General features: G+C 53.5%; 1 pseudogene; it reads left to right on the top strand.

The window, feature by feature from the left end:
* Positions 1–7,493, top strand: part of LOC137964825 (NADH-ubiquinone oxidoreductase chain 4-like) — a 9,501-nt pseudogene extending 2,008 nt beyond the window's left edge.
* Positions 7,494–7,500: the final 7 nt, after the last annotated feature.

Here is a 7,500-nt window from a genome sequence, read left to right as displayed (position 1 = left end):
CTCATTCTTCCATTGGGGACAGGTGCACGAACGACAACTCCAAACGTCACACATCCGCCGCCTACCTACCGTATAGGTGGCACCAGCGAGATCCAGCTAAGGTAAGGAACTTCGTGTCGCGGCTGCTCCACTCCTCTGCGGTCTCTTGAACTGAACTTCGTTGCCTTCCCGCGCGCGAAGCGAATGGGCGCTGTGCCGTGGGTCAGTTTCGGGGCGGGGGGCGGAGAGAGACCAGAAGAATGAATCATTTGGATCGACGAGCCATTTCGTGAATCAATGGAATGTCTGTCTATCCATGAACATCTATTCTATCTGTAAGGGGATCTCTCTATCCATAATGAAGTCTTATATGGCATGATATGATCGCCTAGCCGTAGCCGCATATCAGCTGCGCTCAATATGCGGGATTTCTGTTGGATCAGATCTTTCGCTTTGACGGAAGCTTTTGGACCTAGCGAAAAGGACTCGGCGCCTTCGCGCAAGCAAGCGCGAGAGAAGCAAGCAAAGTAGAAGCTTTGCCAGAAGCAAGACGAGGAAGCGGAGCTGTCGTAGAAGCGGTAGCTTCCCCCGACCGACTACAATACAACAGTCGCGACCTACTTTGATTCAAGAAAAAAGGCCTTTTTTCTTGCTTTGCCCTATAGGGTACGCTCTGCTCGCCCTACTTTGATTCAAAAGAAAGGCGAACAGGGTTGGTTTGGCAACAAGCAGACGGCTCTCTATCATAGTTGCAAGGGGGCTGTTCGCCTTAACTACTTAAGTACCAAAGGCTGCTTTCGGTTTCATAAGGGGGGCTGTTGACTACAAGCTATCAGCGCTGTCTTAGATTGAATGGCAATAAGATAAGTCGACGTTCAATCTCTAAGGCGGGTTTCCGCTGAGAACGGAATAGTGTTCGTGTCCAAAGGTGAACAAAGCCTAGCTTATAGAGTTCGCTGCTTTTCCCAGGCCTACGAAGGGCTTATACTGCTCGCCTTTGTTTGATATGTTCATTCAGTACCAATACAAACTACAACTACACCAAAGCCCCAGGGCCACTATAGAAGCTAGAAGTAGCCTATAGTAGTAGTAGAGTAGTCGGCCTAACCAAAGCGTCACGACATAATCAAAAGGTTACCCTTCAGAATCTTAAGTAGGGGGCTTATCCCGCCCGCCTACCAATCAAAGAGGCTGAGAGTAAGCGTAAGCTCACCCGGAAGCTCGAAGAGCTTTCTCCGCCGGAGAGAGTGGAGAAGGGGAGAAGCGACTCGTCGTAGAAGCTTCGCTTCCGGGACGAAGCCAAGCCTAAAACCTAAAAGATCGACTTGGCGCAGGAGGCCAAGCATTCTGGGCTGGAAGGAGGCAAGCAAATGAAGGGAGGCATTACGGGCCGACTACAATAAGCAAAGCTTCGTAGACTCGACAAGTCGCTTATAGAATGCCGACTACTAAGTGAAGTTCAGTAAGGGGGGGGGAGCTGCAGAGGCCGCGGGCGTGTGCTGCAAGTGCCCCCCTCTTGCTATTTTGGGCCTTTAGGCACCTTATAGCAATAGTGGCACCCGCGCTTCGCTCGCTGGCGTGAGCGCTGGCTGTGCGAAGCCGACCACTACATAAGCCGCTGGCGGAGAAAGCTCTTCGAGCTTCCCTTCATTCGCTTCGCGGGAGCCGCACAGCACATAGCTGGAAGTCAGAGGGCCCGTACTACCTGCCTAAGCCTTCGCTCCGAGGGACCGTAGAATGGAAAGCGCCTTCTAAACTACTCGGCAGAAGGGAAGGGGCCTATGTATTTGCATGACCCCTGCAGATTTGACCCTACCTACACCCGGAGCCAATCCCCTAGCGGTCCTGCCACCACGCCGCAGAACGGGAGCTCGTGTGGAACCTTGGATTTCTGGCGTAACAGCGGTGGAACGTCAAAAAAAAGATGACGGCCGCGCGGGCCTACGGTACGGGGAATTCGGCCAAAATATGGACACCCGAAGGGCCCGGCACGCACAATCCTATCCTATCCGAGTCCGAGTTTACCCCGTCATTGCACTTCGGACAGCTTTGATCCAGCCCCGCATCATAAGGAGCACCCCCCTTTCGAGAGGTACCCAAATGGTACGGTACATAGGAGCTTGGTCTTTCTCAACGTGGTGTATAGCACGAAAAACCATTCGATACAAGATAGGGCCGTTCACATGAAAGAAGAGAATCAATCCTTTCTTCTTTTCTTTCTCTTTCTCGAGGGGGGAAAGAGAAGTAGGGTATTATGGAGGGAGGGGGACATTCGGGCGCATTTCTCAAAATCCTCCACTGCATCCAGGATCACAAGTGGAATGCTAAGCAAGGGTGGGGAGGCAGCGAGCTCCGCTGGAACAGAAAGCAGCAAGCAGCTGGGATGCGCGCGCTAGTCCTATTAGTATAGTAAGGCGCGCAGTTATGTAGTTTTAGCGCACACGCCCAAAGTTGCAATAGAGCGAGAAGCCTGCCTATAAAGCGCCTTTACACAATAGGGCCCAAGAGGGCTGAAGCACCTATTGCTATTGTAGGCTTGGGGGCTTGTGCGATAGAAGTGCGCGAAGCGGAGCGCGGATGCGCTCGCTCACTGGCTGCTATAAGCGCTAGCGCGCGTACTCTTCTGTGGAGTCGCACGGAACGAGCCTTGTCTTCCCTCCAACGACTAGCTCCCCTTTCTTGTTCCGGTCCGACAACGAGGACGCTGCCCTTCTCCTGTCGTGGAAGGACTTCAGCCTGTGGTGTGGTCCAACCCATGGGCGGAGTCGCCCTCATCCCCCCCCCCATTGCTCAGTGCTCCCTGCTGCTTCGCTGGGCTTTACCCGTCCCCGGCGTGGACGCGGGCTTCTATAAGAGAATGATAAGCTCTCTTAACAAGAAAACGCGAACCGCGCGGAGCCCACCCGAGTTCGTTTTCTGCCGCCACTGGCCGGCCGCTGGGGAAACACTGCCCGGCCCCCTCTCGGGAAACGGGGGTGGGGGTCCAACAAGCACTTGCTGCAGAGGGGGGCCCACAAGCACCCGGCCCGCCCCTTCTAGCGCACAAGCCCGCGGGCACTCTAAGTAAAGCCGACCTCTTTTTCGCCAGTGCTGACGCTGTGCGCGCGTAGATAAGGAAAGCAAAATCCCAGTGGGGGGGAAGGGGGGCCGGTGCCTTTCTTTTACGGCCTAAACTCCTATTTGTCAGCCGTGGGGAACTACTGATCGGTCGGGGGGAGGGGAAAGCGTGGGCCTACCTATCCCGATAGGACCCCCATAAAGGAACGGGAGCAGTTGAGAGGTTCCATATTGCCGAGCCGAAGGGCAGCACTTCTGTACGTGATCGTAGTATGTCACGTCGTCTCGTCCCCGCTGCATCGAAGAGTACCTATGCACTATGTTCCGGTTCACTGATAAGGAAGATAGAGTTGGGGTGGGGGTCTACGATGTGATACTCAAGTATGACCCGGGGAGATACATGCTAACTATGGGTAGGAAGCAGGAACCATTCTGTCAAAAATGTCGAGGGGTTACAGATCTCTTATACAACCATCGATCCGACAGAGCGGAACGACCAGAAAAAGAAGTGGAGTTAGAAAGCCGTATGATAGGTGGTAACTATCTTGTACGGTTCGGGGGGTAATCGGCGTACTCCGATCAGTGGGGGGGGAATATTTGGCTCTATCGAACATACAGGGAATTGGAGGTAGCATTCCACCGATGTCAAGTCATGGACCGGTTCCTTCAGCCCTTTTTCTATGTGTTGGTGTTCTATATGACCGACATCAGACTCGACTTGCTAGATATTACGGAGGTTTAGTGAGCACCATGCCGAATCTCCCTACCATTTCCTTCTCTTCCACTTTGGCCAATATGAGTTCACCTGGTACTAGCAGCTTTATCGGGGAATTTCCCATCTTAGTAGGAGCTTTCCAAAGAAATAGCTTAGTAGCCACATTAGCAGCGCTTGGGATGATTTTAGGCGCGGCGTATTCCCTTTGGCTATATAATCGTGCGGTTTCTGGAAATTTCAAACTCCTCCATAAATTCTCCGATCCAAATGGCAGAGAAGTTTCCATATTTCTACCTTTTCTTGTTGGAGGGGCGACCGTCCGTTGAACTACCAAAGAAAAAAGGGTAAACCAATGTGATCATGACATTGTAGGTGCTTGCGATGGGACGGATGCGACTTCCCTCATAAGTAATGGGTGGCATAGCCCGTTGCGGAAGTCCCCCCCTTTTTTTGATCCATTTCTTTAGGGAGCTTCAAAAGAAGGCCCCAAAGAAAGCGCACAAGCCCTAAGGCTCAGGCCCCCAAGCCATAAAGGCGCACAAGCCTTAGGGCACTTGACGCCCCTGCTGTTGCTGCAGCGCACACGCCCGCTTCTAGCGCACAAGCCCCTATTACGTAAAGGTGCTCCGCCCCTTTACGCAATAGAGCCGTAGGCGCCTATTACTACTTTGGGCTTGTGCGCTAGATGCAGCAGCGAGCGCATCCGCGCTCCGCTCACTGGGTGGGACCGAGAGAAAGAAAGAAAGGGGGGGCGACCATGCATGGCACTTCTCGACCGTGTCTCCGAGGGACAGTTGAACGAGCGACTCATGAATGCTGCCGGGTCGGACGAGCCAATAACTCGAACGCGTTCGGTCAGTTTTTTGAGCAAGAATCACAGCGTTACCTTACCTTCACCATGATACGGACTCCAAGTTCTTATGGCAGAGCACGAGGAGTTTCCAACTTCAATATGATGATGGGAATGGAAACCAGAAGCACGACTGGGGTCTTCGTGGTCCGAGATAATACTAACATCAGTAACAGTAACGTAAGCATGAGAGTTTTTGGTAGTACCGGTGAACCAGATGGCCGCGGCGAGGGAATCTGGGACGGAGGACTCGTAGTATCTCTCTAGATCTGGCAAAAGCGAAAGACCCCCTAACGTAATTCGAATGGGGGCTGACCGCTGAGCCCACTCTGGCCTCGCTGGGCGGGCCCCAGTGGGTGCGAGCTGGAGCTGCCATAGCTTATGGCTAGAGCAATGGGAGGGGGCCCCAGCAGAGAGAACAGTAAGGATAACGAGCGCGGAGCCCGCTTGGCGGGCGGCAGGAGCAGCGGGCAAGTGCTTGGTAGGCCAACAGCCCAGTGAACCGGGCGGGGCACAAGCCGCAAGTACGAGAAATTGGCCCCGCTCCGCTTTATTAAAAGCAAGGACCGCGGAAGGAGGTCGAACCAAGGACCTATGGAAGTCGGGGCTCGTCCCCGGTCAATATTGGATCAAACTATAGGGGGCCGTAGCACTGACCTCTTTTTTTATTGATTCAATACTATAGGGGAAAAGATCGTACTCTTCCCTACCGAGACAACGGACACTCTCAACGGATCCTCCACGCGCAGGGCATACCTCTTCCGTGCGTCTTTCTCGTGGCGGGAACAGAACAACAGGGAAAGACCCGGCCGACCTGCCCAGGGCTCGAGGGCGAGCCATACGAGAGTGAGTCGAAAGGCTTCCGTTTCCGTTCTTGGTTTGGGCCCCTCTCGATCTTCTTCGTATAAGGGAAGGGGGAAGGAGTCTAAATCAATGGACATTAATGAACCATCATTGATGGACGTTGCACATGACACGATCAATTCGACTCAAGGTCCGGCGCTAATAGAAGTTGCTTACTCTCCTAGTAGCGAAGGAAAAAGGCAGGGCTTTTTTCGTAGTAATAGTGGGCGGGTCTCATGAGATCTATGCCGGCCGCCGGAATCAAACGAAGGTCGAAGGACCATTCGATTCATTAAGGGGCATAGATCTAGGCCTCTTTGTTCGGTCAATCACCAAAGGCGGGGGGAACCACTATGGACGAGACCTCCCGGCCTCGATTCTTTTGCATAGTCCGGGGGCCGGCCTTTCAGAGCAGCGGGGCATAGCGGCGCCCTCGCCTGGCGCCATTCCCGGACCTAGCAGCAGACGGGCGGGCCGGGCCTGAATTCAGAGACCAGACTCTTCTTTGCTTGAGCTGCTCCCACGCACGCAGACCGGAAGATCTCTGTCTGGACAAGTACGTAGAGATCTTCGTGGGACCGGGGAGGGAGTCTCAATCGATCTTTTCTAGGATTCCTTATCACGTCACGCACGGAGATCTTTCCATTGATAGATAAGAGGGCTCCCCCCTTGAACAGACTCTTAAAGGTTAGGTTACTACCTGCCTCTACGGAAGAGCTGCCTTACGGACGCCCGGAGGTCATATAGATCGGAACCCGGAGCGAGAAGAACGAAAGGGTTGGTGTGGCCACAGCTACAACTACTGGCGCTTCAAAGTGCTTAGATTCTAAGGGCGCTAAGACTATGTAAGCCCCTTTCGCCTTTGGTACTTCAGTAGGGCGAGCAGCCCTTAAACTCAAATCAAAGGAGCCCAAAGCCCTTCCCCTATTTCTGCATTTCATTCTCTACGCCTCATCCAAAATGAGAAAAAAGGGGAGGCCTATTGATTCGAAGTCACTACGAAAGGGTCGGTCAATAGCATTGCTCTTCCTTTCCCGGGTCTCCTTTCGAAGGAAAGGCCTTCGCATTCCTAATCCGCCCCACCAACCCCGGACGGCTTTGTTTGCCCCAGCTTGGCGAATCGCATCCCCGCGCAACGACATTGTTTGTGCGCCCCTTACAGCGTAGCGCACAAGCCCCTTGTAGTAAGAGGCGCCGTAGGCTCTATTACTACAAGGGGCGGAGCACCTTTACGTAATAGGCGCCGTAGGCTCTCTGTATACAAGAGGCGGAGCACCTTGTAGTAAGAGGGGCACTTTTTGAAGCGCACAAGCCCCTTTACGTAATAGGCGCCGTAGGCTCTCTTACTACAAGGGGCGGAGCACCTTTACGTAATAGGGGGCACTTGACGCCCCTTTACCTTGTTGCAATAGGCGCTTATCATCCTCTTGCTACTTTGTGCTCCGCCCCTATTGTGTAAAGGGGCCCGCAGGGCTACTATTGCTATCTTGGGCGTGTGCGCGAACGCCTGCGAGCGAAGCGCGGATGCCACTATTGCTATAAGGAGCCCTGCAGGCTCCTTATAGCAATAGTGGGGCACTTGCTGCTCAGTGTTCGCAACGGCTGGGAAGCCTGTCGTAGAAGCGAAGCCTATCGCCACGCCGACCATCAAGAGATTGGGCCCCTTCTCAAAGATTTGATGGAATGGCCCAGCCCAATAAAGGAAGGTTATAGTACGCGATGCGTTCCATTTGTACGAATCGCTTTCATACCACGCACGACCGGACGTAGAGCCAAAATGAGCTGGCAGACCGGGCCGGGCGCAGGTGCCAGATCCGAAAAGTAGAGTCTCGATCAGCCTAGTGCACCAACCACGTGGTACGACGGGCACTCAAAGACCTGGCGAATGATGGCCCACCCCACCCAAGAGCGCTTATGTCATATGGGAACTCATGGCTGGAAACAATCCTTATGGTTTTTATATCCGGTAGGAATAATAAGAATCAAAGTCCAGGTTGGTTGGTGAGCCTAGTGATAGGAGACTACCTTGCTTGGTTCGGAGAGCACTTGTTGGGTT

The sequence above is a fragment of the Aristolochia californica genome, unplaced genomic scaffold (genome assembly GCF_029961685.1).
Source record: "Aristolochia californica isolate CCGP_79_NKW_82.1479 unplaced genomic scaffold, dmAriCali1.0.hap1 SCAF_452, whole genome shotgun sequence".
NCBI lineage: Eukaryota > Viridiplantae > Streptophyta > Magnoliopsida > Piperales > Aristolochiaceae > Aristolochia > Aristolochia californica.
The sequence above is the reverse complement of the archived record's forward strand: the minus strand, read 5'-3'. Positions and strand labels throughout refer to the sequence as shown.